Here is an 8,711-nt window from a genome sequence, read left to right as displayed (position 1 = left end):
ATATATATATATATATATATATATATATATATATATATACACACTCACACACATACGAGGGTGGGCTGATGAAAAGTGAAAAGTTCATAGGGTGACTATGAAGGAGTAATGCTAAGGCTGTGAAATCTTCCATGCATTAGCTTCAACCTTCTTATTAATAACTGCAGTGTTTCTTTCCAGGCAAACTAGCATCTGACTGTTCATAGAAGATAAACTAGTAGCTACTTCTTGTTGAAATGGACAAAAATTGGCATCGCGGTGTTATCAAATACATGCAGAAAAAGTTTTCGAGCCCAAGGATATTCATGCTGATATGGTTGCTACATTGGATGACGATTCAGCCTTATCAACAGTGCAAAAGTGAGCAGCTGAGTTTTGGAGGGGAAGGGAGAGTCTTGAAAAATGACCCAAGATCTGGACCTCTTACAACGGTTCAGCACACGCTAATGGATGACAGGCGATTAACTAGAAATCAGTCATGCAATGCTATAAGCATATCTTGTGAGAGAGTTGAAAATATCATACACAATGAACTTGACATAACGAAGGTTTCTGCTCGGTGGGTGCCATGTTTTCTGACACCAGATCAAAAGCGCACAAAGCTTTTGATATCACAGAGAAATCTGACATAGTTTGAAGCAGATCTAGCTGGTTTCCTTGAACGTTTCCTAGCCCAAGATCGGTGTTGGGTTCATCACTTTGAGTCAGAGACAAAGAGAAAATCCATTCAGTGGAAACATCCCTCCAAAGAAAGCCAAGATCGTCTCATCTACAGGGAAGGTGATGGCCTCAGTTTTGGGGGATGCAAAAGGTATTGTGTTTAATGACGATCTTCTGAAGGGCTACACCATCAATGGAGAGTACTTTGCCAACTTACTGGGGCAGTTACGAAAAGCTATCAAGACCAAACATCTAGTAAAATTCACAAGAGGGATTTTGTTTCACCAGAACAATGTTCCAGCACACAAGTCTTTGGTCTTAATGGCTGTTGTGCGCGATTGTGCCTTCGAACTGGTTTATCTTCCACCCACTTCTCCTAATCTGGCCCCGTCTGACTATTTTCGGTTTCCCAGCATGAAAATAACACTTGGTTGGGAACTAATGGCGATGACGTCATCTCTACTTCTTCATCAGTGGGATCCAAGCACTGCGACACTGTTGGGGTAGTGTGTGGACTGCAAAGAGGACTGTTGAAAAATAAACCTCATTTGGTCACATTCCTATGTATGCCTGTATGACACATGTTCTCATCACCACACTTTCTTAATATGCATTGAAAAAAAACATACTTTGAACTGTCATAAGCTGAACAACAACAAAAACCGGACACGGTCAGTGAAATAAGGTTTTTCAAGTAAAATTAAATCCTTTTTCAACTGCAAAACTCCTTGGGCTACGACATGCACTAAAATTTATTCAGTAAAAATTTTATTACGAGAACTTTTTAATGCGTTTCAATAAAATGTAAAATTTTCTCTCCGTTTTTTTAATGCCTGTGTGTGTGTTGTATGAGTAAAACTTACCTTGCGAAAACATACAGCAATACATTTGCAGAAAGACTGGAATATGAAAAATGTTATTATTATTACTTTCATATATATATATATATATATATATATATATATATATATGTGTGTGTGTACGTATGTATGTATATATATATATATTTTGGCTTCCTATGTTAAAAAATATACTTGTTTCATTCAAACAAATATGTAAAAGAAAAAAGCTATCGCATTTTCAACCCTGTCTTATTACTTTCAAATATATAAATGCACACACACACACACACACACACACACACACACACACACACACACACACACACACACACATGGTGCGCATGGTTTATGTGAGACCTGTATTATTATTGCAAAACCTAACTCAATGTAACTGACATTTAAGTATTTACAACGCTGCAACTGCAACAGAGCTGTAAATATAAAAACAAAAACAATGAAGAATTTTTTTCCGAAAAATTCCCATGTATGTCTCTATAACTACAATATTAATGTATATATGCATGCTAATGCTGTTGATACTTTTGTTTGTATCATTGTATCGGTGTATGTATAGGGGCAATTGTTATGTGTCAGTACCACAGTATATGGATGTAAATCTGTTTGAGCTTGGATTCAACGGGTTATGTTACTTTTGATAGTGATTTCTCTCCATTTTTGAAACAGATGGTAGGCTTTCATAGAAACGTAGCCGATTAGATTTTCAAAATTTTTTTTTTGTTCTCTAAGCCTTTCCTGAGAAACGATCTAGGTTAATGTTTTTTAAATTTTGTACGCAAGTGATGTCTAGATGATCTTTAGGTTTTTTAAAATATAAATTAAAGTTTTAGATAATCTGCAGAGATTTTGAGCGGCTAAAAAACGCGTTAAATATATGAGAAATAATTATTTTTACCATAAGTATTGTTAAGAAAATCAGTGTAAGCGGCAGTTTTATATATATTTTTATTAACTTGAACTTTAAGATGCAGTTTCTTTAAATATCTTGTGAAGTGCGTCAGTAATGTTTTGATCTTCGGTCACCTACGACATCAAAAGAATGAGAACTACAAGTCTAAGGATATTACCATTGTCTCTTTAACCAATAGCTTTGATAGTGTGAATATATCTGGTTTCTACAGCGTTTCCATACACTTGAAATGTTGTATACATTCAGTAGAAGATGGATCTATTTAGTCAGAGACTAAACAACAATAATAGTATAGTTAGTGAATTATCAGTTATTTTATAGTTGATTAATCGGATTTGGACAATACCTATAACATTGGCAAGGCTCTTGTGATGTATAAGATCGATGCAATATCAATGAAAGTCTTTAAGTTAACGAGTGTAGGTAAATCGTATGAAGGAAAGGGGTTTCAGAATAGAGTAGTTATAAGTAATAAGGATTGAGAATTTGTTTATTACAGGATCTAAATGGGTAAGATCAATAAGAAAATGGTGGTAAAATATCAAAGTGCTTCAAGTAAGCGTGAAAAGAATTGGAACGCACCTTTCTTAATATAGATGAAAAGAAGCAATTAAAATTAGGTAGAAAAATTAACACAATTAACTGCGTATCCGTATTTCTTTGGTTGTTGTTTAACCCAAGTTTGGTTCTGTGGTCATTCCAGTTTTTGCATTTATAGGAAATCCCATTACTACATTATCTAATGCTTCATTTTTAAGACAGCTTGGTTTCATTTGAAAGAGGTTTGCCTGCTATTTCTTGTAGTTCGGGCAACTACGTAGAGGCTCTCTCATTGGCTCATGTGCTAAGTAAAATTATGTGCTGTTAAGGAAACTATTAGTAATAAGCCATGACATCCTCGTTGAGAACATTTAGAAAGATCTCCGCTTTCACTATTGACTAAACATGAACTACGGGAATGGCTATCTACAGAACTCTAAGCTATCTAAGACGAGAAACTGCGCAGAAACTCTCTCATTGGTGCTGTGATGTTGAGGGAACTATTTCTACTCAACTGAATAACAGTATTTTTTTGGTTTGTTTTTTTTTGTTGTTTTTGTTGTTGTTTTTCGTTTTTGTTTTTTTTGTTGTTTTTTTTATTCTGAAACCTTTCAACTGAACACTTTTGTATTTGAATATGGTGCCGATCCGAACTGTTTTCAGAAGTAACTTCTAGAATAAATAACATATAAACAGTAAGAAGAACGAAATGGGCATCAGAGGGAGCGGGATTCAAATCCAGAGTGCTTTGTGAGCATTCTGGTCTGAATATTTCACTGTCCATTTTTTTCATAAACGCTGATTCATATGCGTCTAGTTAATACATGTTTGGATTATGTGTGCATGCGTGTATGTGTGTAGTGCACGCGGGTTTGTAAGCTGCAATCTATTTTGTCTGCTGTGTAATAATTACATAATACAACCGCAGGCCCTCCGGGGCTTAAAAGCTCCATATGCTTCATAAAAACCAGATTGATGATTATGTTATGTAATTATTGCATAATACACAGAACTCCTTAATCTATAAACCCATGTGCAAATGGTCCTACTGTCATGACATCACGATGTTCTGTCGTACAGCTTCTAATCCCGTATATACATATCCTCATTGTTAAAAGGTCAGTCGTGTGATGGCAGGTTCCCTGACACATTTTCTTAGGATCTCCGGTGTCACTGCAGACCAAACACCAACTACAGATTCGGCTATATACGGACCTCTGTACATCCAGTCTCTCCTCGCGGCTCGTCTGGCGATTGCTGCAGTAGTTTTATCACCAAATTGCTGAGGCAATAGGGAACGCGTGCTATGAATGAGGGCGGATGTGATCTTTCTTTGGAATTGTTACTGGACCTATGTCTGGAAAAGAATCTGTGCAACCGTTTCTTTATTAACACTCATCGGAATTGTTTGATGTTGTCAATTCTATCCCTCTTCTTTGTTGCATCTGTTGTTTATCTGGCATAAGCTTTATTTGTATGAAGGCAGCTTTGGCACTGGTTGTTAAGAGTGATCCCTGGTTTATAAATAGACCTTATAGGTGGCTTTTCTGTGGAAGTTGGAATTATTAGATCCCTTTTCTGTAATTCTGAGCCGGAAGTTGGACAAGGTGAAAAGGAGAAAGTTCCAGTTTTATCTAGATGCTCAATTTCAAAATTTGTATGATCATACTATATAAGCCGTTTGCCTCTTCACGAAATGTTATCTACATATCTGGAGGAGAAAATACAGGTATACTAGGGTTAAAGGACTCTGCATTTTAGCTGGCCTATGTATGAGAAAGATGATAAGCTTAATAGGCTTTATACATAGGAGATCCTGATGTTTTTTTTTTTACGTGCACCAGTAAAAGAGAAAAGGGTGACGTTCGCAATACAAGTCAAGAGCTGGTGACTATTACACTGGTGCACTCAAAAATGTCAATATCGTTACATGTTTACTCAAAGACAATATCTGTAGTAAAGTTAATTTCACTGCAGACTATATTAAATCTGTATTTTTCGAAGACAAATAAACAATTGATTCTATAAAGACAATCTTGGAGGTATTTTATTTACAGAGTCAGCAAGAATATTTGAAAGATTTGATGGAGAGGGTCACAAGGCTCTTATTAGCCATCTCAACTAGCAGGAGAACGAGCCAACGAGATAGACGTTATTTGATCACTAGACTTGCCAGAAATAACAACCACATCCAACCATCAAATCTCACTCTTCGGATACATTGGCAATTGTAGTCTTAGGTATTCTATTCCTGAAGAAAGGGGCGAGATTTTTTCAACTGGAATGCCGTTGATCATAGACATACTCTATCAAGGATGACCTAGGGTTAAGCAAAATAAGCAACTGGTTTGGAAAGAAAACTAACTGGTTTTGTCAGTGAAATCCAACCACGACATTCTAATGTGAAGCTTATAAATCACCAGATAGGATCATACTTTTACATCCTCGCTGTAACATCTAAGAGGATCTCCGGTGTCACTGCAGACCAACCACCAACTACAGATTCGGCTATATACGGACCTCTGAGATATCTAAGACGAGGTTGTCGAATTTTTGAATGTTAGTCAATACCAGAAGTGATGGTAATGGTGATAATGAGGATGATGGGTTTCGGGTCAAAAGAAAGGATGTGAAGGAGTAGGAAAATGGCGAATTCTTTACTTACAAAGATGATGGAGCTGACCAGCTACCAACACTTGCAATTTCACTTTTTTTCTTTTTCTTTTTCTTTTTCTTTTTTTTGTTTCTTTGTTTATTTTTTAATGCTTATCGATTCGGTGTTTCGGTCCTTGAAATATTTGTTTTATCAGTTTGACATTTTAAAAGGGAAAAAATCTGAACATGATGGATTGAAATTCCCAACTAGAATTTCTATATCATCTGAATAGCAATCGCGTGACTAGAAAGCTTAATAATGTTAATTTTGTCTTAGAATTTTCATGTTACTCACTCAGTGTCGTATAACACAGAGTGATGTAAAAAGTATTGAAGAAATTTCTATTGATTTTCTTTTCTTTTTTCCCCCTTGTCAGAAAAATGTTGGAATCACCAAAATGGAAGTAGGTGTCCTTCATAATAACGGTCAAAAGTTAATGGGTGTCTGAGGACGTGATGCCGAAGCAGTTGATGCTGCAAGAAATTATGTTGTCGGTTATGAGGTTAGTGGCAAGGAGAGGTGTAGACATGTACAGGGTAATCACGAAATAAGAAAAAGAAAGCAGCACATTTTGTTTCTTTAGAAATCTTTGTAGGAAAACCTTGAGGATTCCAGTTCTACAGCAAGCAATATTTTTCTAACAGGAGCGAAGATACTTCTCGCAAATTCAATCAGAGCCGGATTTATACATAAACTAAATAAACTGCATTCAAGGTCCTCACAATCTTTAGGATCTTCAAAATAATTAAATTATAATTATGTTTTCAATTTTCATTACGTCTGATACAATGTTTTAACAATGGGCCTCCAAGCTTTATATAACCTAGGATCTCTCTAAGCCTATATTCGGTTCTAATCTCAGACTTTCTTAAAATATTTATATCAGTTGATACAGCTTGCTGTCGTATGCAATTGGAACATTATATCTAATATGCATCAGTGTTTTATCGTTTTGTCTTTTTGTTTTACTTTATAGATTGTAAACACATCCTAGAGAGGGTTCTTCAACTTCAAATGTTTGGCTACTCTTATAGTTAAAGGCAATGTTTTAATCCTCGTATATTTCATAAGCGAGACCTAACAGTTCTATATTTAACGACATTTAATTAATTGCAACACCGAGTTCGTATTTGTGTAGGTCACGGTTCGACAACTTCTATTTGTAACGGTCCACTTTTGACAGGATTTACGCCTGTCCCTGGCCTACATGTATATTATGTCTTACCTTACGTTTAAAAATATCTCGAGTGTTACCTCTATTTCTGTCACTGGCAATTATTAGGTAAGCAAAATATTTTTTAATTGTGAAAGAAATAACTATTTAAATGCTATCGACAGCTTAATGGCCCTCACGTGCATTTCGTTTGAAAATATTTTAATAGGTAAAGACTAGACTAAAAAGCTCGTTTTGCAGCTCTGTGGTTTCACGCTCAGTTCCACGACGTGGTAGCTTGGATAGATGGTTTCTACTATAACTTAGGCTGACCAATGCCTTATGAGTGAATTTGGTAGACGGTGACTGTGTGGGACCCTGTCGTGTATGTGTATGAGTGGCTGTGTGTCTTTGTGTTTGTGTTTGTCCCCACACCTATCCATTCACCCCAACACAGATATACACTTGACAACCGGAGTTGGTTTACTTACCTCCATGTAATTTACAAAAAAATAAGTACTGGGTCGATTTGTTCAACTAAATTCTTCAAGTCGGTACCCCAGCATGGCTGCATCCGTTGACTGAAACAAATAAACGATAAAAGATCCACTGAATGCACTTCAGTGGACCAAATGTAGGACGTTGTTCCCCTACTGCCGACTCTGGTCTATTCTAACAAACAACCACCCCAATATGAATAGACTGCTTTAATCACTGTATGTTATACAGTACCGGACTTCTTATCCGTCTTCCAGAAATCCGGGAATACTGTGAAATGCTGTACAATATTCTGCAACCTGTATTAAGTAAACAGTCTGTTTTTGAAATTGATTCATTTGTATAGGATGTATTAAAAATAGCTTTGCTGTTTACTTTTTTAGGTGATTTGATGAAGATTAAACATACTCTGCATTAGAAATGCATAAATTTGTTCCCGTATCTGGTAACAAATGTACTTCTTCTTTTTCTTCTATTTTTCTATTCTTCTATTTGTTTCAGTCATTTGACTGCAGGCCCATGCTGGAGCACCACCTTGAAGGGTTTTAGTTGAAAAATCGACTCCAGGACTTTTTAAAGCCTAGTACGTATTCTATCGGATCTCTTTTTGCCGAACCGCTAAGTAACGGAGATGTAAATACACAAAAACCGGTTGTCAAGCTGTGGTGAAGGGACAAAAACAGGCACAAAGAAACGCACACACATATATATATGCATATATATACATATATCAAAATAAGCAACAGAATATCAAGAGGTGATGCAGTACGACCGTTTCAAGTGGCTCCATTTAATGGAACAATGCAATCATTACATCAATTTAAATGCTACGCTATCCTCAGCTGCATAAATAAATAGAATTTTTAATCAGTTGGACACATTAATATAATTTTGCTCAAATTCTCTATTAGAGTAAGAAGATGGAAAGAGTCCATGTTGCTACTAATGTAGCTAAGAATATACTACACTTCTAAGAACTGTATGAAGTTTGTTAGGGTCATAGCTTGTAAAGGATTGCGGTTCATTTATTATTTATTAGTCTTTTTTATCAACTACCAAATCTAAGACTAGAGGACAGGGGAGCAGAAGTGAGTTGACAGTTTATAGTTGGGTATGGTCATAAATATTGCCAGGATTTTAGGATATGTATAAGTAATTGTCTATAAAGGAGGCTGGGTAGGGGAAGACCCCCAAATCAAGATTTAATTACCAGTTAAAGGGGCAAGATGCTAATAAAACCTATGATGTTAATACATAGGAAATTATCATGGGGTACTATGGCTGATTGATAGATAGATAGATAGATAGATAGATAGATAGATAGATAGATAGATAGATAGATAGATATGTAAGTATATATGTAGATAAGTAGTGTGGTTGGTAAATTGGTAACGATGTAGGTAGGCAGGTAGGTATATATATATATATATATAT

The sequence above is a fragment of the Octopus bimaculoides genome, chromosome 12, assembly GCF_001194135.2.
Source record: "Octopus bimaculoides isolate UCB-OBI-ISO-001 chromosome 12, ASM119413v2, whole genome shotgun sequence".
Lineage (NCBI taxonomy): Eukaryota > Metazoa > Mollusca > Cephalopoda > Octopoda > Octopodidae > Octopus > Octopus bimaculoides.
Note: the sequence above shows the minus strand (reverse complement) of the source record.